This window comes from Pan troglodytes, chromosome 16 (assembly GCF_028858775.2).
Source record: "Pan troglodytes isolate AG18354 chromosome 16, NHGRI_mPanTro3-v2.0_pri, whole genome shotgun sequence".
In the NCBI taxonomy this organism is placed as follows: domain Eukaryota; kingdom Metazoa; phylum Chordata; class Mammalia; order Primates; family Hominidae; genus Pan; species Pan troglodytes.
Window position 1 is genome coordinate 78,608,226 of NC_072414.2, and position 27,062 is coordinate 78,635,287.

The 27,062-nt window shown below is 40.2% G+C and overlaps 1 protein-coding gene across 1 annotated transcript in view; it reads left to right on the top strand.

Moving 5' to 3' along the window:
- Nucleotides 1-27,062, top strand: part of AGBL1 (AGBL carboxypeptidase 1) — an 837,843-nt gene that overhangs the window by 733,729 nt on the left and 77,052 nt on the right. The gene's annotated exons all lie outside the window — the stretch shown is intronic.

Consider the following 27,062-nt stretch of genomic DNA (forward strand, 5'->3'; position numbering starts at 1 on the left):
AAGAACGCACTTTGTAAACTTTAAAATACTGTCAGATTAAATGGTTTGGGTTGTAATGTGTAAGAGTAAGTAACTGATTAGTGACAGAGCCAAGACAAAAGGTCTCCTGATACCCATCCTAGCCTAGTATGACAATTTGTGCACTTACTTTTTATTTTTCATATTTTCCTGTATACACTTTACTTAGTTTCAAAAAGAATTAAGCCTGAATACCTTCTTTTCCTGTAGCAAACTAAGTCATGTGTATGGGTGTGTATAAAACATTATACTGTCTCCCTAATTCTGACACCCCAATATGGTGTTTAGAATGATTCAGTCAAGCTATGGACTACAATTTACTTTAGAAGAATTTATAAAGAATACAAAAGGGGTTGAACAACTTGCTTCCTTAAAATGACTAATAGAATTCTCAACTTTGCTTTGGTATTAAAATCACCTATGGAGTTCTTAAATTAAAATGAAACAAAACAGAAAAACAGTTTTGATGCTCGAGCTCCACCACAAGCCTCTCGAATCAGGATATCCTGTATTTCCCTTAATGATTGAACCCCAAGACATGAAATTAGCTAAATGGACAGTGGTGATCCTGGTACGTGCTTAAGTGGATAGTTGGCCCCCACAACCTCTGACATGTAAGTTCATAGAGCACAATAGATCTGCAGTGCACACAGATCCCCCTGCCTTGCCTCCCACCGCACAGCCATGCCTCCATGCACTGCTGGAAATGCACAGCATGCAGACCCATTTGGACTCACAATCACCACCCATGTTATATTGCACTATGCTAGATAAAAACATGAATGAACACAATTGCTGCTTACAAGGCATTCTAAAGGTATGCATGGCAGGTAAAGAAGTAAACCTAATGTGAGTATAATATTTGCAGTTATATATATATGCCAAAGTCCATATTAAAGGAGAGATTTTTTTTTTTTTCACTGGAAGGCAGCAGGAAAGAAAAGCCTTTACAGGTGAGGAAATTTCTGGGCAGAATTTAAAGAATGAGTGAGAATTGTCCAAGAGGAAGAAAGTGGGTCAAGCCAGTGGAAATGGAGAGCAGGTAGCTGTTGGGAGATGAAAGAAGGAAGGAAGATATTCTGGGAAGATGAGGGAGTGCGTACAAGGAGTCATGAAACAGCCTCGAACACATGGGACCTTCAGGCTGATGGGAGTAATGATGGGTCACACCTTTGAGGGTGGGGGGGCCTCGGGATGTGGAGGGAGAGGTCAGTAGGGGTCAGTCCAAAGGGCCTTGAGTGCAATGCTATGGAGCTCCGCTGTGCTATTCCCAGTACACAGCATGTCTCTGCATTCTCGTTTTCCCGATGATTTTTCAAAAATACACATCTAATCTCAAGTAAAGATATATTCTTAATAACATTTCTGAGCCAGAAGGGACATTCTGACAAAAAGTGCTTCTATCACATTCTCTTCTGCCTTTCTTTTATAAGAAGAGTCATATATGTTTTCTGGAGCATTCTTTTCCTGTCTTCCAAAGCAGAAAACTCTGTCCTTTCTTTGCTGTCTTCCAAAGAGGATAGCACTGAAAGCTGTCATCCTAAGGCCCTTTGGCCCTCTCAGGCCAACAGACAAATCCTCTGGAGTCCTCACCTGGCTCTCATTTCTCGTGGGTGGCAGCATTATTGTTCTAAGACCTGTTAACATTGAAACAAGCTCAGAGTCAGTTATAGAATAGGGAATAACAATCCAGAGAGAGGGTTTGTAACAGTCAGTCAGAGGATTCAGGGCTATTCAAACTACATAGCATTCAAGAATGAGCTCCAGTTTTGGAGAAAACTAATAATCTTACTAGAGATACGAACATCATCAATGCAAATCCCATGAACTTTGCACCTGCTGTAAGAGCTAGGGAGAAACATTACTTCTTTTTCCACATAGAATTGACCCTGAACCCTGACTAGAAGTGAATAGATACCAGACTTAGGACTGTGAAACTGAGTCTAGATCCCTGTCTCATCTGCCAACTGCTCTGGTCTGCCTTGGCTCATGGCCTGGGAAGCCAGATGCTTTAGACCGGGGTTCCCAGTCCCTGGGCTGCGGACTGGTACCGGTCTGGTCCATGGCCTATTAGGAAGCAGGCCCCAGAGCAGGAGATGAGCTGCAAGTGAGCGAGCATTACCGCCTGAGCTCTGCCTCTTGTCAAATCAGCAGCAGCACTGGAGTCTTGTAGGAGCACGAGCCCTGTTGTGAATTGTGCATATGAAGGATCTAGGTTGAGTACTCCTTATGATAATCTAACTAATGCCTGATGATCTGAGGTGGAACAATTTCATCCAAAGCCATTCCCTCCACTCTACCATCCGTGGAAACATCATCTTCCATGAAACCAGTCCCTGGTGCCAAAAAGGTTGGGGACTGCTCTTTAGATGGATGGGTAGGAATTCGGTGGCCAGGCAGAGACTGAACCTACATAGGATGGTCACAATGAACCTCGACTATTAATGTGTTACAGATTTACATAAAAGCTTGCCCATAGAAGCATCCAGGTCACAGAAACACATTCTCTGGATCTCAAAAGGGATAGTCTCCATATTCCAGCAGGTAGAGAGGAGTGGAAGAGAATAAAGTGTTACTTAGAGTAAGAGTTGGGACTCTGAAGTCTGGATTATCTGGTTCAAATGATTCTATTATCATGGTTAATGCTCTGGAGCTGCCATATCAGGCCAACATCCAGGGAAAGGTCTAGGTTTATTTTAGTCCTCGAGGTAGCCCAACACTCACCAAAGAAAACAGTCAATTTTTGATTTCTTAAACAAGTTAATTCTTCGGGACTTTTATTGCATTTGCCTCATTTTCCTCCTCTGTAAAGTAGAGGTTAAAAATACCTACTATGTTCTTGTGGAAATTGCCTGATGAAATGCATTAAAGTTTCTAACAGAGTTCCTGCCTTCTTAGTAGAAATGTACTAATAAATGTTGGTTTACTTCTCTCCTTTAGTTTCTTGTGTCCCTGTGTAATTTACATGGAGTAGTCAGATAACTGTTTTTTTTTTTTTTAATATGGCAGTTGACCACCAATGTAAATCTGAGGAAAGAATTATGGGAAAGCATAATATAATATTTTGTGTACCTGTAAATAAGTGACATTTATTTGTGAGGTAATTGACTGAGGAACTGGCTTATGCTTTAATCTCCCCACAGTAATGACTTAAGTACTTTGTGCTCAGCAGAGGTTCCAAAAATTTTTATGGATTAGATGATTTAGGAGATATTTTGAACTTTTACTCACTTAATTTTAAAATTGGGGGATATTTAATGTAAATAGGTTCCCAGAATTAGATGAGTTGGGTCACATCAGTGCACAGAAATTTATAGGGTCCACCACCAATTTCTAGTGTGGTGTTGGTGTTCTGCTCTGCAAAACATTCCAAGACATTCCCACTTACTGCAAGGAGTGGGGGTAAAAACGTGTGTAAGAGAGATTAAAGAGACCAATCATTTCTGGCAAAATGCTCATATTTAGAAAGTTATGAAAACTTAAGAAGTTGGTCAGGATCACCACATTGATGAAAACTGCACATTATCAGGAGTTATTGAAGCAGCACACTGCATTTTTAAGATTAATTGGAGCAAAGAGGAAAGACAAGCACCCAGGAGATAAGTAGTATGGTTCTGGGTTTGGTGGATTCAGTTTGTGGACTGGGAGGAGATGAGGGGTCTCCAATCTTCCTGATATACTTAGAGAGGAGCAAAATCCCAAGCCCTGCTCTAAGTAACACTCTATCCCCGTCCTCTCCTCTTCTACCTCCCAGAATATGGAGACTATGAATCACCTTCAAAGTGTTTGAAGGTGATTCCAGAATTTTGAAACAAACAAAATAAACAGAACATTTATAGCAAAGGAGATTTTCATAAAGGATGCTTTGGGGAAGGAAATGGTGGGGAAGCATAAAGTAAGTTTGTTGTTCATGCTTTAGACCTGTTGAGTCTGAGGTGGTAGTAAGTGTAACAAGCATATATTTCAAGTCCTGGTGAGTAATTTGTGTTTTCAGCCAGAAATATGGGATAAGGACACAGTAAGAAGATAAGGCAGGAAGACGGATAAGACGTGTCAGTTAAAACCGTAAAAAGAATGATGTCTTCCAGAGGAATTAAAGAGAGGACACATTATAAAAGCCTGAGAACTGGGGAATACCCACCTTTAGGACAGAGGACAAAATGTGTAGTAGCAAATAGAATGGCGAGGTCTTATTCACAAAGGTAAAAGGACCAAGAGAGCCTTCTGTCATATCAGAGAAGTCAAGATAAAGAGAAAGTGAAGAAGGCAGGTGGCCAGCTGGGATACACCGCAGAATAGTGAGGAGGCCTGGAGGCCAAGAAAAGACACATTTGCACCCGGCTATTTCCCTTCAGTGCCAAGATTCTTTAATGCCATTGTGACTTTCAAAAAGGCAGTTCAGTTGACAGGTGACATCGACACCAAAGAAATATCAGGAGGATAGGTTAAAAGGAAATAGAAGCATAGTTGTAGAACATTCATCTGGAAGTTTGGCTGTTAAGAGAAGGTGACAGGTAAAAATAGTGAGTAGGGTCATTTAAAAATCATTTCAGGATGAGAAAAAATACCTTATTTGAAAGCAATTCAGTTGAGGGGAAAAATCTGGAGAGATTAAAATAGAAAGATGTAGTAAAAAACCACAAAAACAAAAATCCCTCAGGAGGCAGAGAGAAGACTTGGCACAACTGGGAAACTGGCCCCCTCTCTGAGGTCAGTGACCAGAAGAGGTAAGTGGGTGTAAATGACAATCATGTCATCTTACCTTTGGAAATACTCCCTAGCTTACAAGACTGTAAATGCAGTTTTTTATCTAAATATTTTTTTTCCTTAGGTCATTAAACCTTCACAGTCACTGTGTAAGAAAGGCATTATTACATTAATCTTACATTGTATAAAGGAGGTCTCAGAGCAGGTTAGGAAATAATTCAAGATTCCATACACAGGGAGTAGCTGAGTTAGGACAAGATCTCAGATCTGTTAAGCTTAAAACAAGGCATGGCACTTTGGGAAGCTGAGGTGGGTAGATCACCTGAGGTCAGGAGTTCGAGACCAACATGATGAAACTCCATCTCTACTATAAAATACAAAAAAAATTAGCCAGGCATGGTGTCAGGTGGCTGTAATCCCAGCTACTCAGGAGGCTGAGGCAGCAGAATTGCTTGATCTCGGGAGGCGGAGGTTGCAGTGACCCAAGATAGTGCGATTGTACTGTAGCCTGGGATACAAGAACAAAACTCCATCTGAAAAAAAAAAAAACCACCAAACTTAAGGCATGGGCCAAGCCTTCTAAATGCTCATCACATTTGTCTACACCAATGTTAGAATATGACCAAAGAAGATGACAGCAATGCTGTGGGTTGTGGCCTCAAGCTATTAAATAAGGCAAGTGTGTGTGTGTCTCTGAGAGATAGACACACACACACACACACACAGAGGAGAGAGAAAAAGAGACAGGCATATACACACACACACACACACACAGACACACACACACACAGAGGAGAGAGAGAAAGAGACAGACACACACACACACACAGGAGAGAGAGAAAGAGACAGACACACACACACACACAGAAAGAGACAGGAGAGAGAGTGCTGGGAGAGGGTATGGGTTGAATTGTGGTCCTCCAAAAGATACATTGAAGCCCTGATTCCCACTCTCTATGAATGTGTGTTTATTTGCAAACAGGGTCTTTGCAGACGTAATTAAGATGTTACTTAAGATCTTAGTTAACATGAGGTCATACTGGAATAAAAGTAGGCCCTTGATCTAATGTAACTGACGTCCTTAGAAGAGAAGAGACAGAGACAAACACACAGAAAGAAGACAGTCATGTGACGATGGAGGCAGAGATTAGAGTGATGGATCTGTAAGCCAAGCAATGCTAAGGATTGCCAGTAAACATCAAAGAGGCAAGGAAGGATTCTATCCTACAGTTTCTAGAAGGAGCATGGCCCTGCTACCACCTCAAGCTATTAAATAAGGCAAGTATGTGTGTGTGTGTGCGTGTATGTGACACACACACACACACATGCGCGTGAGAGAGAGTGTTGGGAGATGGTATGGGTTGCCTTCTGGCCTCCAGAACTATAAGATAACACATTTAACACATTTCTGTTGTTTTAAGCCACCTAATTTGTGATATTTGTTACGGCAGCTCTAGAGCAGAACTGGTCTGTGGCCTGTTAGGAACCAGGCCACACAGCAGGAGGTGAGCAGTGGGCCAGTGAGCATGACCAGCTGAGCTCCACCTCCTGTCAGATCAGCGGCAGCATTAGATTCTCATAGGAGTGCAAACCCTATTGTGAACTGCACATGCAAGTAATCCAGGTTGCATGCTCCTGAGGAGAATCTAATGCCTAATGCCTGATGATCTGAGGTGGAACAGTTTCATTCAGAAACCGCTCCCCCGAACCCCAACTGTGGTCCCTGGAAAATTGTCAGATTGTTTTCCACAAAGCAGGTCCTGATGCCTAAAGGTTGGGGACTGCTGCTCTAGAGAACTAATATGGGAGCCTATCACCTAGATGGATTTGGTGAAAACTTGTCCAGAAAAGAGAAGGTGTGAATGACCAAAGTGGATGGTGAAAGTGGGAGTTGACAAAGGGGAAAATGCATTTCTGGAATAAATACTTGCAGGCCAGTAGTACAACATCGTGGCTCAGCATAGTAATTTTGGAACCAGACACCAATGGGTTCAAATTGTTATTCTGCCTCTTTTAGGCTGGGAGACACTGATAATGTTATTTAACATTTCTAAGGCTTTGTTTACTTATTTGCAAAATGGATATAATAATTCCTACACCATGGTATTATGATGAGGATTAAATGGCATGAAACATGTAAAGTGCTTGCCACAGTGCCTTTTAGTGCTCAATAAAGTGAGGTGAGTTCCTAGTAGTTATAATAGTTACAGTTGTTGTTGATCCCTTTACCATTATATGCCTTTTTCTAACAGCATTTTTGTCTGGAAGTCTTTCCAGACAAAATATTTCCAAAGTATAGCCAGCATTTTTGTCCACAGGGAGCAGAAAAAGAAAGTGATGGGGGCAAAAATCTAACACTGAAGGGTATTTGTTTGTATGAAAAGGGCACCATGATGCTGAGGTCAGTAGTGATACTAATAGTAGTGGCAGTAGTACTAGTAGTAGGTTGGTAGTAGTACTAATAGTAGGAGCAGTAATAGAAGGAGGTACACAAAGATAAGGAGAAAAAGGGACAGTGGTTCTATTAAGTGATTACTATGTTCCAGATACTTCTCACATGCTTTGCATATATTAATAAGAAAACCCCATTGTCTCAGCCCAAAACCTCCTTAAGCTAATGAGCAACTTCAGCAAAGTCTCAGGATACAAAATTAATGTGCAAAAATCACAAGCATTCCTATATACCAATAATAGAAAAATGGAGAGTGAGTTCACTCAAATCATGAGTGAACTCCCGTTCACAGTTGCTACAAAGAGAATAAAATACCTAGGAATACAACTTACAAGGGATGTGAAGGACCTCTTCAAGGAGAACTACAAACCACTGCTCAAGGAAATAAGAGAGGACACAAACACATGGAAAAACATTCCATGCTCATGGAGAGGCAGAATCTACATTATGAAAATGGCTATACTGCCCAAAGTAATTTATAGATTCAATGCTATCCCCATCAACTACCATTAACTTTCTTCACAGAATTAGAAACAACTACTTTAAATTTCATATGGAATCAAAAAAGAGCCCATATAGCCAAGACAATCCTAAGCAAAAAGAACAAAGCTAGAGGCATCATGCTACCTGACTTCAAACTATACTACAAGGCTACGGTAACCAAAACAGCATGGTACTGGTACCAAAAAAGATATATAGACCAATGGAACAGAACAGAGGCCTCAGAAATAATGTCATGTATCTACAACCATCTGATCTTTGACAAACCTGACAAAAACAAGCAGTGGGGAAAGGATTCCTTATTTAATAAATGGTGTTGGGAAAACTGGCTAGCCATATGCAGAAAACTGAAACTGAACCCCTTCCTGACACCTTATACAAAAATTAACTCAAGATGGATATAAGACTTAAACATAAGACTTAAAACTATAAAGCTTCTGGAAGAAAACCTAGGTAATACCATTCAGGACATAGGCATGGGCAAAGACTTCATGACTAAAACACCAAAAGCAATGGCAACAAAAGCCAAAATTGACAAATGGGAACTAATTAAACTAAAGAGCTTCTGCACAGCAAAAGAAACTATCACCAGAGTGAACAGGCAACCTACAGAATGGGAGAAAATTTTTTCAATCTGTCCATCTGACAAAGGGCTAATACCCAGAATATACAAGGAACTTAAACAAATTTACATGAGAAACAATCCCATCAAAAAGGAACTTAAACAAATTTACATGAAAAAACAACCCCATCCAAAAGTGGGAGAAGGATATGAACAAACACTTCTCAAAGGAAGACATTTTTGCGGCCAAGAAACATATGAAAAAAAGCTCATCACCATGTGGACATTAGAGAAATGCAAATCAAAACCACAGTGAAATACCATCTCATGCCAGTTAGAATGGCGATCATTAAAAAGTCAGGAAACAACAGAAACTGGAGAGGATGTGGAGAAATAGGAACACTTTTACACTGTGGTGGGAGTGTAAATTCGTTCAACCATTGTGGAAGACAGTGTGACAATTCCTCAAGGATCTAGAATCAGAAATACCATTTGACCCAGCAATCCTATTACTGGGTAGATACCCAAAGCATTATAAATCATTCTACTTTAAAGACACATGCACACGTATATTTATTGCAGCACTATTCACAATAGCAAGGACTTGGAACCAACCAAAATGCCCATTAATGATAGACTGGATAAAGAAAATGTGGCACATGTACACCATGGAATACTACGGAGCCAAAAAAAGAATGAGTTCATGTCCTTTGCAGGGACATGGATGAAGCTTGAAATCTTCGTTCTCAGCAAACTAATGGGAACAGAAAACTAAACACCACGTTTTCTCACTCATAAGGGAGTTGAACAAAGAGAACACATGGACACAGGGAGGGGAACATCACACACTGAGGCCTGTCAGGAGATTGGGGGGTTGGGGGAGGGGATAGCATTAGGAGAAATACCTAATATAGATGACGGGTTGATGAGTGCAGCAAACCACCATGGCACGTGTATACCTATGTAACAAACCTGCATGTTCTGCACATGTATTCCAGAACTTAAAGTATAATAATAAATAAAATAAACATAACAACAAAAAAGCATGTTAAATATCTTAGGGAGAATAACATTGAATTTGAAATCTAAGGCTAAGAATACATTTATTCGATATGAAGAACAACATTTTGGTCTTCGTGAAAAAACTGAAAGTAATTCCAGATAACAGAGAGGGAATGGAATACAAGACCAAGTTTTAAAAAAGATAATAGAGGCCGGGCGCGGTGGCTCACGCCTGTAATCCCAGCACTTTGGGAGGCCGAGGCGGGCGGATCACGAGGTCAGGAGATCGAGACCATCCTGGCTAACACGGTGAAACCCCGTCTCTACTAAAAATACAAAAAATTAGCCGGGCGTGGTAGCGGGCACCTGTAGTCCCAGCTACTCGGGAGGCCGAGGCAGGAGAATGGCGTGAACCCAGGAGGCGGAGCTTGCAGTGAGCCGAGATCGCGCCACTGCACTCCAGCCTGGGCGACAGAGCGAGACTCCATCTCAAAAAAAAAAAAAAAAAAAAAAAAAAAAGATAATAGATAAAAAATATAATTGTTGAAAATAAAGCATTCATGATGACTCATTTGTGTAACAGAACGGTATATTATGCTGATGAATTTTTGCCTTTTTATATAATGGCCATAGATGTCAATGGATAGTGTAAACATGTCAATAATGTCATCAGCATAAATGATAATAGTAATAGTTGTTATTTATTGAGCATTTACTGTTTTCCTGTGGTAGTACTGATGGTATTATGAGTCTTATTTTGTATAATTCTTAAATCAATCCTCTGAGGTAGTGTTTCACACACCTTTAAGGTGCTGCTTCAGATTTGCTCAGCTTCACTTATCTCTGGAACCCCTGGCTACTTGTTCCATCCCAGTTGCCTCTGCAGTAACTAACTAGGCATGGGATTTAACCAATATCGCATGGGCACAACCCAACCTACCTTACCTCATACCTGTGCTGGTCACCTTTCGGCTCCTGTCTCAGAGTTTCCTGACACTCCCTGAGAGATACAGTGCCACAGTACCTGTTCAGTGTCCATGTGTGCACAGTACCTGTTCAGTGTCCATGTGTGCACAGCCCTGAAGTACAGGGATTTATTGCCATTTGGGATGAACTTGTGACCAATGAAAAATGGAAGTTCGTGAGTACATTTGCCTCCTTTTTTGCCCCTGGACTAATTTTCCTGTGATGCAATAGCTTCATGAGACTTCTCAGTGGAGAATCTCCTAAGTTAGAGCAATGGGTTGTTCTTGATCACACATGATAGCCACCACAATGACATACCTCTATTATCCCCTGTTCTTCTCAGTTTCATTAACCCCTTCTCAAATTCCTGCTTCTCTGATATTTCTCTTCCAAATAAATTAGTATAGCACCAGCATTTGCCTTTTTTAAGAACCCAGGCTAAGACAATGGCACCAGAACTAGGCTGTTTTATAATGTCTGTTCTGCAGTGGCATCACCATCTCTGTGACCTTCACCTGTGCATAATTGGGATGAGGTGAAGGTGGAACGCAGAGCATGGGATATGCAGTGGTTGTGGTGATGAAAGAAAATGGGCACAATGACAAGTATAGGAATTGTGGAGTTGGGTGGTGTTCTGTGGTTAGCAGGTCTATGCGAACCTACCCCTAAAAGTCCAAGGAAGCTGAGAAGCCAAAGAAAGAGGCTGACATATGCAGTTTTTCAGGAAAGAAGGAGGTAAACATCTAACAGGGACTTACAACAGAAGCCATGTCTGTGTCTTGGGTGGTGGCAAGACAAGATAGTGGATTCCCACACCATTACCCCTCAGACCTAGCTAAACTGTAGGGAAAGAGATGTGTAGGATAAATACTGAAGAGCAGGATTTACAGTAAGTATAATAACATCAGAGTTGTTTTGACCTAAGGGCAGGATTTATGGTAAGTACATGCTCTTACACAAGGAAGAGTAGATGACATAGAAATCTTAGAGGCGTTCCTAATATTGGGGTTAAACAGAAGTCAACATGGCAGATGAGCAGCCAAGATGTAGTTGCTTTAGTCTCAATAGATGGCTTTTGTTAACAATGCTAGTAGCCTTGACAATAGAAAATGATAGGCTCAGGTCAACTGCTAGCTTAAGTCATGTAATGAAACCTGGAGTCACCTTATAAAAGCTTTTAGTAATACCCTTATCTTCTGTAACTATAAGGCATACAGTACTGAAAATCAGGCACAGACTCTATCGTAACGGAGCTGCTAATGGAACCTAAATACTCACCTTTAAAAATTAAGGCCTTGAGAGAAAGGGTGGGACATACGACCTGAGATATGGACATTGGATGAATATGTCTGAGAATCTTTAATCCCCAAATTCTCTTGAATTCCTCAGGCCAGTAGAAGTAACCCCCTCTCAATTTCTGCAGGACAACAGTCTGTCAGTGCCTTGAAATTTGCAATATCTCAGCCTTGCAAAATAATGCTTATACACTTCAAGAGTCTTTCTCCTATCCTTCATTGCCTCCAGGCCAATAATCAGGGTAAGGTCTTAGCACAGCCCAATCAGGAAAATACAGCCTTGCTCTAGGAAATATAGACTACATGCAATAATAAACTAAAATAAATTGCAAGATCTTGCTAATGTGTTTGAGTGAGAAACAGGATAAATCTATATGAGAATGTATCCTAAGTAGGTAAGATTGGGATAGCGAGAAGCAAATATAAGACTGGACAGGGTAGAATTTATTAACATAGGAGAAATCACCTGAGAATCTGGGTTTAATGTTTTATCAAAGACCCTAAAGCAAATTTGGAAAGTCTGCTGGATCCACCATAACAACAGGCTAAAGGAGAAAAATCATACTCATAGAATTATTGTGGAAAAATTAACAAAATTCAGTACCCTTTCATTAAACCCTTTCATCTCAGAAAATTAGAAATGGAGGAGAATTACCTCAACAATAAAAGGCATCTACAAAAAAAGCATATGAATAATATTGTATTTAGTAATCAAAGGCTAAATGTTTTCCCCTGATGATTGGGAACAAGGCAAGGATGTCCACTCTCACCATTACTATTCAACACAAGCCTGGAAGCTCTAGCAAGAACAAGAAAAAAAGAAATAAAAGAAATAAAAGGCACATATTAGAAAGGAAGAAATCAAATCCTCCCTATTTGCACATAAGATTGTCTATGTAAAACATTCCATGGAATCTATCCTACCCAATACCCACCAAAAACTTGAGAACTAATAAATGAGGTTATTAAGATTGTAGAATCTAAGATCAATACACAAAAACCAATCATTTTTCTATACTAAAAATGAACATACTGAAACTAAAATTTAAAATATAATACCATTTATAATTGCTTCAAAGAAAATACAGCACCCACATATACCCTTAACAAAACATGTACAAGAATGGTATGATTACAATTATAAAATGCTGAAGACAGAAATTGAAAATCTAAGTAAGCAGAGAGACATACTATGTTCATGGATTGGAAAACTCTATATAGTAAAGATGATATTTATCTCCAAATTGATCTATAGGCTTAATAAAATTCCTATCAAAATCCCAGGAAGTTTTTTTTTTTCATGAACACAGCTTATTCTAAAATTTATATGAAAAGATACATATCCTAGAGTAGCTAAAACAATTTTGACCAAAAAATATAGTGAGATGAATCACTCTACCTGACACTTGAGCTTAATTTATAGCTATAGTAATCAAGGCAGCATGATATTGGCAGGGGAATAGACACATATAGATCAATAGAACAGAAAAGAGAATTCAGAACTAGGTCTGGTATGGTGCCTTACACCTAAAATCCCAGCACTTTGGGAGGCCGAGGCAGGTGGATCACTTGAGGTCAGGAGTTCAAGAGCAGCCTGGCCAACATGGAAAAACACGATCTCTACTAAAAATACAAAAATAGCCGGGCATGGTGGTGCACACCTGTAATCCCAGCTACTTGGGAGGCTGAGGAAGGGGAATCACATGAAGCCAGGAGGTGGATGTTGCAATGAGCTGAGATTGTGCCACTGCACTCCAGCCTAGGTGACAGAGTGAGACTCTGTCTCAAAACAAAAACAAACAAACAAAACAAAAAACAAACAGAAAAACAGAATTCAGAACTCAACCTACGCAAATATATTCAAAAGTTGCAAAAGCATTTGAAGGGAGGAAATCATTTTAACAAATGGTGTAGAAGCAATTGGACATCCATAGGAAAGAAAATGCACCTTGACCTACAACTCACACCTTATTCAATAATTGGCTGAGTCTTTAGTCTTGATACCAAAAGCATGATCCATAAAAGGAGAAATTGATAAACTGGGTTTCATCAATATTAAACACTTTCTTTTTTGTAAAATTCTCAAAAAGGAGTTGAAAAGACAAGGTAGAAACTGTAAAAAAAAAAAAAAAAAAAAAAAAAAAGTTTCAAGCCAGATATCTGGGAAAGAACTTTTATCAATAATATACTAAATAAAAACTCTTACAACTCAACAGTAAAAGTTCAAACTGTCCGCTTAGAAAATGGACAAAATACCCAAAAAAGAGACATTTTAGCAAAGGAAGTATACAGATGGCAAAGAGTACATGAAAAATATGTTCAGCATTATTAACCATCAGGAAAATAAAAAAAGGAAGGAAGGAAAGAAAGGAAGGGAAGGGAAAGAGGGAGGGAGGAAGGAAGGAAGAGAGGGAGGGAGGGAGGGAGAAAGCGAGAGAGGGAGGGAGGGAGGGAAAGAAAGAAAAACAAAAAAACCAATAATGGGATACCTATCAGAATGGCTACTTTTTTTTTAAGTGATAGCACTAAATATTGATGAGAATGTAGAGAACCTGGATCACTCATTCATTCCTGGTAGAAATGTGACAGATGATAGATGGATAGATAGATAGATAGATAGATAGATAGATAGATAGATAGATAAGATAAATTATAGATACACATGCAGTTGTAAGAAATAATAGAGAGAGATTCCATGTACCTTTCATTGAGTTCCCTTCAGCAGTAACTTCTTGCAAAAAAAAATATTACAATCAGAATATTTCACACTGATGTAATCCACTGATTTTATCATATTTCTCCAGTTTTGCTTGTACTTATTTGTGTGTGTATGTACGTATAGAAGAAAAGTTAAAATCTTCAGAGTAGTTCCTTAAAGCTTCTACACATCAAATCCCTATATTAAGGAGATAGAGATCCCTTTGCCTATGTAGGAAATGGCAAATATCATTGATGTTCTGGAGAACTAACTGTTGCCAGAGAGTAGAAGATAATCTCAACAGAGATTTGAGGATGATGCTTGGTAAAGTCCGAGGGATGCAGTGTCTGCCACCTGAAGAATATTGAGAATGAAGTCAGAAGAGTCGGGGCAATGGAAATATTAGAATTGATTTATTACACGACATCTAAAATTTACCATCTGATAATATTTTCTTAGAATTCCCAGAAAACACTCCTTTCACTAAGTCAATGGTCCTTACACTTGAACTTTAGAGTTTCCAGGAGGAGATCAAAATTTCCAGAAGGGCTTGTTAGATATAGATTTCTGGGTCCCATTCCCAAAGTCTCATTTAGTAGACCCTAAAATTTCAGGTTTTAAAATTTGCATTTCTAAAACGCTCCTAAGTGCTGTTAATGTTACTGTTCTGGGGTCTACACTGAGAGAGAACTCTGCACTAACACAGTAAGAAATGCACTGGGGATAAGGGAGCATCAGCATTGTTGAGAAGTTCAGTGGTGGGTGTCCTCTGTAGGCTAGATTTGACCATTGGAATTCTTAACATGGAAATAATCTCCCTAAGACAAATGGTGATGATGAGATTCCAGAATGGTTGAGACTGGGTGGCAGCACTTAACTATCAGACAAGGAGAATATACCTGACATAATTATTATAATGGGTAAGAACACTGTCATAGTAATCTGGATGTCTCAACCTGCAGAAGTTTGTAGCAATGTCTGAGATCAAGGTGACTTTTGATTAAAGGCAAAGGTCTACCCCATAAGGAAGAGCCCTACAATGTCATTGCAAGTAGATGTGGTAAAGATCCCTCTGATTTCCCCCAAAGGGACCTGTGCTAGGATTACTATGTATGAGGAGCAGGAAATAACTAGACTATTTGAGGGCTGTTAGATAGATGTTCTAAGCTGACACCAATACCAGGGGACCTAAAATGCCTTCACATTTCTCTAGAGTTGGGGTATAAGAAAGCCAGCTATTAAATAGGATTTGGCTCAAGCATATTTCATAGTGGGCCCAATGGGTGTGTGTGTATATATATATATATATATATATATATATATATATATATATGTAGCCTGTGGTTATTTTCCTGGGTTCTGAATGTATGATGGACATAGATTTACTTAATAGCCAGCCATGTTGATTATCTGATGTGTAGAGCAATGGCTGTTACAGTGAGAATGGCTAAGTTGAAGCCCCCACCTCCTCTCCCTTTCAGCTAAGATACACATCAGAGGCAATATTTGTCTTCTTTGAGGAAAGTCTGAGACCACTACCACCACCAAAGATGTGCAATTATGTAGGAGTAGTGGTCCTCTTCCTTTCTCCCATTAATATGTCTAGATCCTGCAAAAGCCAGGTGGATTGTGGTGGATTATGGTGGCTACCATAAGATAAAAGATGGTAGCCCTATCTGTGCCTTCCTGCTGGGTGTGTTATCTTTACATACAATTAACATAGTCTCTGGCACTTGATGTAGGGCTTTTTTTTTTTTTTTTTTTTGAGACAGTATCTTGTTTTGTCACCCGGGCTGGAGTGCAGTTGTATGATCATAGTCGCTGCAACCTTAAACTCCTAGGCACAAGAATTCCTCCTGCCTCAGCCTCCTGAATAAGCATAACTACAAATACACGCCACCTTGCCCAGCTAATTCTAAAAAATTGTTTGTAGAGATGGGGGTCTCACTTTGTTGCCTAGGCTGGTCTCAAACTCCTGGGCTCAAGAGATCCTCCTGCCTCAGCTTCCCAAAGTTCTGAGATTACAGCCATGAGCCACTGTGCTCAGCCTGTTGTACGACTTTTTTATGGCAAATGATTTCTTGATCATTCTGGCAGGCTGAATAATAACCCCCAAATATGTCCATGTCACAATCCCAGAAATCTATAAATTTTAATGTACATGGAAAAAAGGGACTTTGCAAATGTGATTAAGTGTAGAATCTCGAGATGGGAAGATTATCCTGAATTATCCCAGTGGGCTGGATGTAATCATACATGTCCTTATAAATAGGATTAGAAGGGTCAGAGTCAGAAGAAAGCACTGTGGTGACAGGAGGAGAGACTGTAGAGATGCACTTTGAAGATAGAGGAAGGGGCTACAAGCTGAATAACACCAGGGGTCTCTAGAAGTAGAAAGTAGAAGACCTAGAAAAGGCAAAGAAACGAGTTTTCCTCTAAAACCCCAGAAGAGACCAGCGCTTCTGACACCTTGCCTTTAGCCCAGTGAAATTAGTTACAGACATCTTGTCTTCAGAAATATGACAGAATACATTTGTATTGTTTTAAGAAACCAAATTTGTGGTAATTTGTTGCAATAGCCATAAGAAAGGAATATGCCATTAGTTTCAGCAAAAAGGATTAACACAGTGCAAATTACTCACTGTGTGCACCAAGGCTGTGATAAAGTTTAAAGTTATATATACAGTCATATATAATTCATATGGTCATAAAGTTCAAAATATATATACATATATACTGTGTATTTATATGGTATAATAAATATTATATATATAGTATGTATATAATTGAATATATTATTGTCCTTAAATTGATGACATGATGTTGATTGGAACTAGTGAGTAGGAAATGGCAAATATTATTGATGTCCTGGTTATTACATGTTGCCAGAGAGTAGAAGATAACCTCAACAGAGACTCGTGGGGTGATGCATTGGTGAAGTTCAGAGGGATGCAGTCTCTACCATGTGCTGGGACTGTCTAAAGTTAAAGATAAGTTGTTAAAATTTGCACTTTCTACCACTAGGTAAGAGGCACAACTCTTAGTGGGCTTCTTAGAATTTTAGAAGAAACATATGCCACATATGAGAATACTGCTCCAACTTGGAAAACCGCAAGGGTCAAGTGGGCTCTGATAAAGAGAAGCCTCTGCAACAGGCTCAGAATGCAATGCAGGCTGCCCTTCCACTCATGCGATATGACCCTGTAAATCTGATGGTGTCAGATGTTGCTGTGGTAAAGAATGATGATGTGTTGTTTCTCTGACAAGCCCTAATTAGAGAGTCACAGTTCACATGCCAGATTTCTGAAGCAAGATCAGGCCTTCTATGGAAGAGAACCACTTGCCATTTGAAAAAAAACATCAGTAGAACTATTTGGTCATTTCAAATGGAAAGAAAAGTAATCTGAGATAAGGACACACAGACTTCTGGGCTTTGAGGAATGGCTGAGCTTGTTGCATAGGATTCTGGAAGAAATTAAACCTGAAGATCAGAGACAAGCAGATTTGAGGGAGAGATATAGTCACAGACCTGTAGGAATGGTCCCAAAGCATACAGTTATTTTATTTTTTAAAAATTATAATATTTATTAAATTTTGTTACTATTTATAACATAGATTTATTGACTTTTGGTTGGGAAAACTAGTTGCGTGCATTTGTTCAGTTCATTGCAGAATCTTTAGCACCCTGGCCTAAGGATTAAATGCCCATAGTATACCACTTTTATTGCAATAGCCAAGAATGCTGCTACACATTTTCACACACCCCCAGGAGGGTACTTAGTTCTCATTCTACTTGAGAATGATTTAATACCATAAAACTTACCACCAGGTATGATTCTTAGAATAATTTTATATGTTTCCAATTTTTAGAGTTAGATGTATTTAAATTATCTCAAATATATTATTAATGTATTTTTAAATCTTTTTTTGAGGTATAACACATATACTCTCAGAATTAAGTTTTAAAGAATACAATTTGATGATTTTTTTTTACCTACACATTATACCCATGCAATCACCATCCAGGTAAAGATGTTGAATATTTTTAGGACTTCAGAAATCTTTATGACCCTTTTCAATCAACCTCTGAGAGGTTAACTTCTAATCTAACTTCTATCACCATGTATTAGTTTTGCCTGTTTTTGAACCTTATTTTTTTTTTAAAAAAAACAATCATAGTAAAGCATTCAGATCTCTATCTTTAATCCTTCCAGAAAGCATCTACCACCAAGGAGGCTTCGGTCACCAGGTGGACAGAATGACTCATCCAGGCATGTGAACTAGTCTCTGACTAGTTTATCCCTGTGTTGGTGCAATCAGTCCATGACCATGTGGTCATGGTGGTAAAGATGAAGGCTACACAAAAACTCAACAGCATAAGTTCTCCCTGATCTAGCTACTGTCAGGGCCTAGTGTCTATCCTGTCAGCAACATACACTGGGCCCTCCATGTAGCTCCATTTATTTAAAAGGCCAGCCATTAATAGCAGACAGGCCAATTATTCTGAACCCCTTTTATCCTGGAAGGGTATTAATTTGTCCTTACTGGACTTAATAGGTACTCCAGGCTATGATTTTCTCTTTTTTGTCAGCAAGGACTTCACCCATACCACTAAGAGTACTTATAAAATGCTTGCATGGCATCTCATACAACAATGCTTCAGATTAAGACACACATTGTATTAGTCTTTTTCTCATGCTGCTAATAAAGACATACCCAAGACTGGGTAATATATAAAGGAAAGAGGTTTAATGGACTCACAGTTCCACATGGCTGGGGAGGCCCCACAATTATGGCAGAAGGCAAAGGAAGAGCAAAGTCATGTCTTAGGTGGCTACAGGCAAGAGAGAGCATGTGCAGGAGAACTCTTCTATGTAACACCATCAGATCTCATGAGACTTATTCACTACCATGAGAACAGCATGGGAAAAACCTGCCCGCATGATTCAATTACCTCCCCCTGGGTTCCTCCCATGACACATGAGGATTATGGGAGCTAAAATTCAAGATAAGATTTGGGTGCAGACAGAGCCAAACCATATCATTAAACCCCTGGACTCTCCCAAATCTCATATCCTCACATTTCAAAACCAATGATGCCTTCTCAGCAGTTCCTCAAAGTCTTAACTCACTTTAGCATTAACTCAAAAGTCCATAGTCCAAAGTCTCATCTGAGACAAGACAAGTCCCTTCTGCCTATGAACCTGTAAAATCAAAAGCAAGTTAGTTACTTCCTAGATTCAATGTGTGTACAGGTATTGGGTAAATACACCCAAATGGGAGAAATTGGCTAAAACAAAGGGGCTACATGCAATTCTGAAATCCGGAAGGCCAGTCAAATTTTAAAGCTCCAGAATGTTCTCCTTTGACCCCATGTCTCACATCCAGGTCATGCTGATGCAAGAGGTGGGTTCCCATGGTCTTGGGCAGCTCTGCCCCTGTGGCTTTGCAGAATATAGCCTCCCTCCTGGCTGCTTTCATGGACTGGCATTGAGTGTCTGCAGATTTTCCAGGCACATGGTGCAAGCTGTCAATGGATCTACCTTTCTGGGGTCTGGAGGGCAGTGGCCTGCTTCTCATACCTCCACTAGGCAGTGCCCCAGTGGGGAAATCTGTGTAGGGGTTTGCACCCCACATCTCCCTTTTGCACTACCCTAGCAGAGGTTCTCCATGAGGATTCCACCCCTGTAGCACACCTCTGCCTGGATATCCAGGTGTTTCCATACGTCTTCTGAAATCTAGGCAAATGTTGTCAAACCTCAATTCTTGACTTCTGTGTCCCTGCAGGCCCAACACCACATGTAAGCTGCCAAGTCTTGGGGCTTGCACCCTCTGAAGCAACGGCCTGAGCTCTATGTTGGCCCCTTCTAACCATGGCTGGGATGCAGAGCACTAAGTCCGAGACTGCACAAAGCAGCCGGGCACTGGGCCAGGCCCATGAAACCATATTTTCCTCCTAGGCCTCCAGGTCTGTGATGGAAGGGGCTGCTGTAAAGACCTCTCAGATGCCCTGGAGACATTTTCCCCTTGTTTTGGTGATTAACATTTGGCTCTTCGTTACTTATGCAAATTTCTGCAGCCAGCTTGAATTTCTTCTCAGAAAATGGGTTTTTCTTTTCTACTCCATTATCAGGCTGCAAATTTTCTGAACTTTTATATTTTTTGCTTCCCTTTTAACATAAATTCCAATTCCAACCATCATAGCTTTGTGAATACATAAAACTGAATACTATTAACAGTACCCAAGTCACCTCTTGAATGCTTTGCTGCTTAGAAATTTCTCCCACCAGATGCCCTAAATCACCTCTCTCAAGTTCAAAGTTTGACAGATCTCTAGGACAGGGGCAAAATGTCACCAGTCTCTTTGCCAAAACATAGAAAGAGTCACACTTTTGCTTCAGTTTCCAAAAAGTTCCTCATCTCCATCTGAGACCACCTCAGCCTGGACTTTGTTGCCCATACCACTGTCAGCGTTTTGGTCAAAGCCATTCAACAAAGGTCTAGGAAGTTTCAAAATTTCCCACATCTTCCTGCCTTCTTCTGAGTCCTTCAGACTGTTCCAACCTCTGCCTGTTACCCAGTTCCAAAGTCACTTCCACATTTTCAGGTATCTTTATAGCAGCACCTCACTCTACTGGTACCAATTTACTGTATTAGTCTGTTCTCATGCTGCTAATAAAGACATACCATAGACTGGGTAATTTATAAAGGAAAGAGGTTTAATGGACTCACATTTCCACATGGTTGGGGAGTCCTTACAATCATCGTGGAAGGCAAACGAGGAACAAAGTCATGTCTTACAAGGCAGCAGGCAAGGGAGAGCATTTGCAGGGGAACTCCCCTTTATGAAACCATCAGATCTCATGAGACTTAATCACAGCATGGAAAAGACCCACCCCCATGATTCAATTGCTTCGCATTGGGTTCCTCTCATGACTCATGGGCATTATGGGAGCTACAATTCAAGATGAGATTTGGGTGGGACCCAGCCAAACCATATCACCCATTTAATGGCAAAAAGAGTATGTCCTTGGGCACATGCCCATGAGATTCACAAATCATGTAATGTACTTAATATGGTTTGGCTGTGTCCCCACCCAAATCTCAACTTGATTTGTACCTCCCAGAATTCCCACGTGTTGTGGGAGGGATCCAGCGGGAGGTAATTGAATCATGGAGGCTGGTTTTTCCCATGCTATTCTCCTGATGGTGAATAAGTCTCAGAAGATCTGATGGGTTTATCAGGGGTTTCTGCTTTTGCTTCTTCCTCACTCTTCTCTTGTTGCTGCCATGCAAAACTTGCCTTTTGCCTCCAGTCATGATTCTGAGGCCATATGGAACTGTAGGTCCAATTAAACTTCCTTTTCTTCCCAGTTTCAGGTATGTCTTTATCAGCAACATGAAAACGAACTAATACAGTACTCCATCACCACATTTCAGACCAAAAGAATGCTGGAATAGCCTGCTAAAGCTCAAATAGAGCAGCATCTCAGAACAACATCGCGAACAGCTGGGACACTATTTTCTTTGATTGAGAACATACCCAGAGTCAACAAGAGTACATAGTGCTATGTCCCCAGTACTTAAGATACATGGATCCACAAATCAGTGTGCAAAAATAGAATTTACACATCTCAGCCTCACTCCTGTCAACTCAATTTCTATTTTGTTTTTCACCCTTGAAAACTCAGCCTCTTCCTAATTAAAGACCCTCAGTTTCCCAAGAAAGAAGTCTGGTGTCAGGGGACACATTTAGTTTCCTGCAGAACTGAAAGCTACAACTCTCATAAGCCCATATTAGGCTTATGAGCCAGCAAACAAGAAAAGAGCTACTCTACTGGAGGTGGGTGCTTGACTTTGATCACTATGAGGCATTATAGTTTCTCCTACACAATGGAGAGAAGGAAGCCCTATGTTGGGATACTAGAGGATTCAATGGGGCATCTGTTTGTGCTTCTGTACCCCAAAACAAAGGTAAAAACAAGTGTTTGCAGCAACCACGGTATCCCAATAATAGATGCAAGGCAACTAAGAGTTCAGTCCCTATAGGGATAAAGTTCTGGGTCACTCCATCAGCCAAGCAACCCAGACCAGCTCAGTGTGCAAGAAATCAAAAAAGGGAAGTAGAGAAGGGAGATCATGAATGTCATGGTCTCAGAATCAGCTCTATCGCACCAGGGAATTTAGCCTGTTTCATAAACACTCTTGCCTTAATCCTTCTCAGAAATCATAGCTGCCACCAGCTAAAGAGAGCTCCATGAATAATTTACAGGCCCTCGTAGGGATAAATTAGGATCTGCTCATAAAAATAGAAGTACCTCTGTATTGTGAGAGGCTGGAATAATAAAAGGGCACGTGTGGATCTGAGTGCCGGTAGGGGAACACTGTATCAGGCACCTCCTTATGTACCCTCTCTGATCCTTTTGACCTTATGTGTCTCTAGGCTGCGTGTTTTGCCCAGTTACCACTAGGGAGCCAACTCTGCATGGACTTTGACCCACTTCACGTGGATACAACCCAATAGAACTTGTCCATGCCAGGCCACTGTCACCTTCGACTCTGGAGCTTCTCCGTTGACACTAAAGCGTGAGATGCCATGAAACCTACATGGCATGCACAAGCCAGAGGTGTGGGGAAGTTAATTTTCTTTGGGGAAAACCTATGAAACGTGGGATCCAGAGGATAAATTCTTCTTCTTTCCTTTCCTATGGACTGTCTTGAGGAACAATACTTCTTAAGACTACTCTAAAGACAGTCCCACGATATTTAGCAATTGTGTTCACTTGCTACAATGCAGTGAACAGTTTAGTAAGGTACCTACATATGGACTCTCTTGTCTGAGTCACTCCCCTCTTCCAGGCTCTTGCTTCCCTAGTATTACATTTAAGGGTTAACTAGTGGCCTCAGGCTCTTTTTTCTGGGTAGTCCAGGCTAAGACAGGTGTATACTATTTGATCCCCAGTTTATAGATGAGAAACTGAGGCAAAAAGAAGTGAAGCAACTCGCTGGGATCATATATCTAGGTCTTTCACACCTAGATCAGCCTGGCTTAAAATCTAGATCTTAATTAATGTATTTAATAGAAGACATGATCTAGTTGCTGAAAACAGTTGGGATGGTAAAAATCAATCCTGTAGATTAAGCAGTAATGGTTTGAATGGGGTGGTGTATAACGGAGTCCTGAACTATAAATGATCAGGAGAGGTGATTTGATAATTACTCAGTGGGAGTAAGTAAAAGGCTGTTGCCTTCTAGCGTGGCATAGACCAGTGTAGGGACACTGTTCTGCCATTTGGAAATACTGTAGAAAAAGCATTCTGTAAGAGACATCTATGGTGTTTCTGGTAAGCAGGTTCAAAAAAAGGGAGGAGAGAGAGAGAGGAAGAAGTAGAAGGAAAAAAATTAAGACCTGGTCACAGGGTGAGGGAATTTCCCTAACAAGTTAGTAGGTGAAATATATGGCTAGGGTAAAAGTGGTGAATAGTTAGGGTCTGAGCTGAAAGTTTACAAGGATTGGGATATAAATGACTATAGTAGGAGACCTGGGCAGGGAACAGAGGATGCGGGGCATTAGCTGGGAAGGAGGTAGGTGTGGAGCAGATATCAGAAGCTGGACCTGCCATCATGCACAGAAATATGTGTATGATCCATGTATGTACGATCCATTGGCTCCTATCAAGAAAAGTCCATCTTCTTTCATTCACACAGGTCTATGGGCCAGATCCCACCCACAAAGTGAAGGAAAAACAGTTTCTTATCTTTCATTAAGTCTGCTCTTGAACAAGAACATGCTGCTTCTAGCTTATCCCTTGACTAAACTATATTTATTTATATTCTGCAGTCTTACAAAGAAAACCTCTCCTACCCTTACAAACATGAGAGGCAGAAGTTCAGTTTTATACAGCTAAACAGAGATTGCCTGTTTAAAGAAAAATCTGGAAATTGGTACTGGATGAAAAGAATATTCACTGACTTTAAACTATTGGAGATTATGCTCTGAAGTCCAATAGCTTATTTGTTCAATAGGCCACATGGGTAGCCCTGAAAATAGAAGCTGATGAAATCAAGGCGGGGAAGTAGAGAAGGTCAGTGACTTAAGAGTTAAGATAACAAAGAACCAGCTCTCAGATCTTGGTCCTTTCAGTAGAAGTAATTTTTTCAGAGGTATTAGCGTACCAATTTACACTATCTCAACTCTAAATTAATTAACACAGTGTAATGGATGAAAGAAATACTCCAGACACGCCGACATCAGGCAACAGTATCCTAACTTACCTTTCAGATTCTACTTTTTCTCAGGTCCTCCAACAGTCTGTTCTCACCCCAAGACAAGCTCTTCTTTAAGGAGTCTAGTTATATTATCTTCTCCTTCAAGCCATACAATACCTCCCCTTTGCATTAGTAATAAAATTCAAAATTTTTATCCTGGTCCCAGTGACCTAGCTCTAGCCTGCCTCTCTCACCTCATATGGGTACCCTCCCCCCCACTCTCACCACATGTTCCAGTCATACTAGCGTTTGTTCTATTGTTTAGTGCCTTAATCTTTTTACAGGAGGTTTCTAATCATTAGGGCTCAGCTGAAAGAATCTATCTCAGAGGGACCTTCTGCAACTTCCCAGATAGTAGCAGCCATTCCTCCTATGTCTTGTCCCTGTAACATCACTCTTATGTTTCCTTTATGCTAATTTTCATTATCTGAAACTATCTTGCTTATATATTTATCTGTTCATTATCTGCTTCCTCATACTACATATAATCTTCAAAAGAGCAAGAACTAATTTTGCAGTGCTCACAGTTACACCTCTAGCATCTAGAAAAGGGCTTGGAAGACAGCCACACACGCTCCTTTCCCCAAATAAAAATTGATGAGTGAGTAAATGAATGAATGCATGAAACTAAATATTCTTAGCGCATTTCACAGTGTATACAACTTCAGGATCCCTGCATATACATCCCCAGGATTACCACTTTTATTACAGGCTGTTCCAGAAGACTTCCTGACTATCAAAAAAAAAAAATGCCATTTAGTACAAAATGACTACTAAGCCTTCCAAGAAACCAAGGACGTTCTAGTACCAATTGAATACTATTGCATGCTGGTCATTTATTTTATTTGTTTATTTGCCTTACAAATTCTGAGTTATTGTTGTGTATATGAAGCAAGAGTCACCAAATTACAGCCTCCAGGCCAAATTTGGCTCACCCCCTATTTTTATAAATACATTTTAATGGGAAAACAGCCACAGCCTTTTGTTTACATATTTTTATGGCTTCTCTTGTGTCAAAAAGGCAGAGCTGAGGAGCTGCGACAGAGTTGGTATAACCCCCAAAGCTGAAAATATTTGCTGTCTGACCCTTTACAGAAAAAGTTTACTGATTCTTGATATACAGCAATATGTACTCAAAAATAGAAACTGTGTGAGAAAAAGAGCTGCAAAATGTCAGGGGGAAAAATGAGAGCATTGACTGGTGTTTTCTTTGGGTAAAATCCAGGAAATTTGATAGTGACCAAATTAGAAGTGTATCCTCAAAATGGTTTTGGATTAGAGCGTGAGAGAGAAGACTACATTTCAGTGGTTAGCTCAGAAATCAGAAGTTTACTGGCTGAAGACCAACCTTTCTTTCAGGCTAGTTCTGTATTCTCTTGCTAAGAGACACTTAGTTCCCTTCCATTTCACACTGGGCCCCCTCTTCCTACCTTTGTTTGCATCTGTTCTCTGTGCAATCCGGAATGTAGGGAACACTGCCATCTTCATGATGAATCGTTTCCTCCATTGAATTGCAATTACAGGTTTTAATCAGTTCATTATTTCACCTAGTTTTTGGGTCCTGACAGTTATGCTATGGAAACTAATTGAATTGGCTTTACCTCAAGGCATTCCCACAAGAAGATTTTTACCTTGCCATTTGGGAATTTTTTGGCTGTTTGACCAAATTAGCCCTAATTGCTCTGTAACCTAAAAAAAAAAAATCTTATTTTTATATTTTTCCTTTGAAAGCTTTTACATTCTATTCCTGCTCTGAACACAGTGCTCTTTATATAAAAAGACAAATCACTGGCCTATAAGTTAGTGTGTTATATACCGAGCTTCTTATATAAGAGGCTATAGAGTATTTGCATAATATACCCTTATTCTTTTTCATAGCCCTCCTTTAGAATAATTTTTTAAAAGTATGGAAAGGCTGGACATTAGATTACGTTTTTTCAACCCTTTCGTATTTCTGCTGCTGCAAGTTCTAGTCTATGGAAAATATATGGCCCAGGAATAACGTTTGACTGTCTGTCCGTGGTGACATTATCTTAGCAAGTTCACCATGATCTAAGGCTGGGTTCTCAGATTTTGGGGTGCCTCACTGGCTTACATCAAATTGACAAAGTTTCATCTGATAAAGAAATCAAAATGTCAGTTGATAATATCATGATGAGAATACAGCAGCCAGGCATGGTAGCTCATGCCTGTAATCCCAGCACTTTGAGAGGCCAAGGCAGAAAGACTGCTTGAGCCCGGGAGTTTGAGACCAGCCAGGGCAACATAGTGAGACCTCATCCCTACAAAAAAAAATTTAAAAAAATAGTTGGACATGGTGGTGCATGCCTGTGGTCCCAGCTACTCGGGAGGCTGAGGTGGGAGCATTGCTTGGACCCTGGAGTTCAAGTGTTCAATGAGCTAGAGCTATGGCCACTGCACTCCACCCAGGGCAACAGAATGAGATCCTATAAAAAAAAAAAAAAAAAAAAGAAATGTAGCAGCAGAGGAGACTAGAATGATCTAATCTCCTTGGTCAGCACGTTCTCTTCTTCCAGGAGAACCTACACATATGAGAAGCCATATTATAATCCAAAGGTTGTTTGGTGAGTG